This window comes from Euprymna scolopes, chromosome 7 (assembly GCF_053919585.1).
Source record: "Euprymna scolopes isolate OS-2025 chromosome 7, ASM5391958v1, whole genome shotgun sequence".
Classification (NCBI taxonomy): Eukaryota; Metazoa; Mollusca; class Cephalopoda; order Sepiida; family Sepiolidae; genus Euprymna; species Euprymna scolopes.
The window spans coordinates 100,374,816-100,375,332 of NC_136488.1; positions in this window are offsets into that span (position 1 = coordinate 100,374,816).

Here is a 517-nt window from a genome sequence, read left to right on the forward strand (position 1 = left end):
ACAGCATGACATGTTGATAAAATTTAATTCTGTCAAAATTAGTGATGGAACAATTCCAATAGAACTACCGATTCAGATCCTATATATCAGCTAAAAAAGTAGAATTTCAGGATTTGAGTGTAAGTGATTTAGCAGAGATTCCTAACCTAGTTTTACACGTAGATATTTTTTTATTTTAATTCAACTTTTCCTTCTTTATGTATTGTATCCAAGATTCTGATAAGCACATGAGATATTCATCCATGACTTATGCTATTATTTTTCTATTTACTCACTAGTGCCATTTTTATTGTCTATTTTAGTCTTACTGGTAGTTTAAAATAAATATTTATTATTACTAGCAATAAAATTTTTTTTAAAAAGTGTAGTTTCCAATATATAAGTGAAATGATATCCATCGTTACTTATAAAGCAAAAAAAGAGTCAGAAATACTTGTAAATTAGCAGACAATATTTAAAATTGATCTTTAAAAGAATGAGCCTCTAAATATAGACATAATTGGAAGCAAACAGCAGA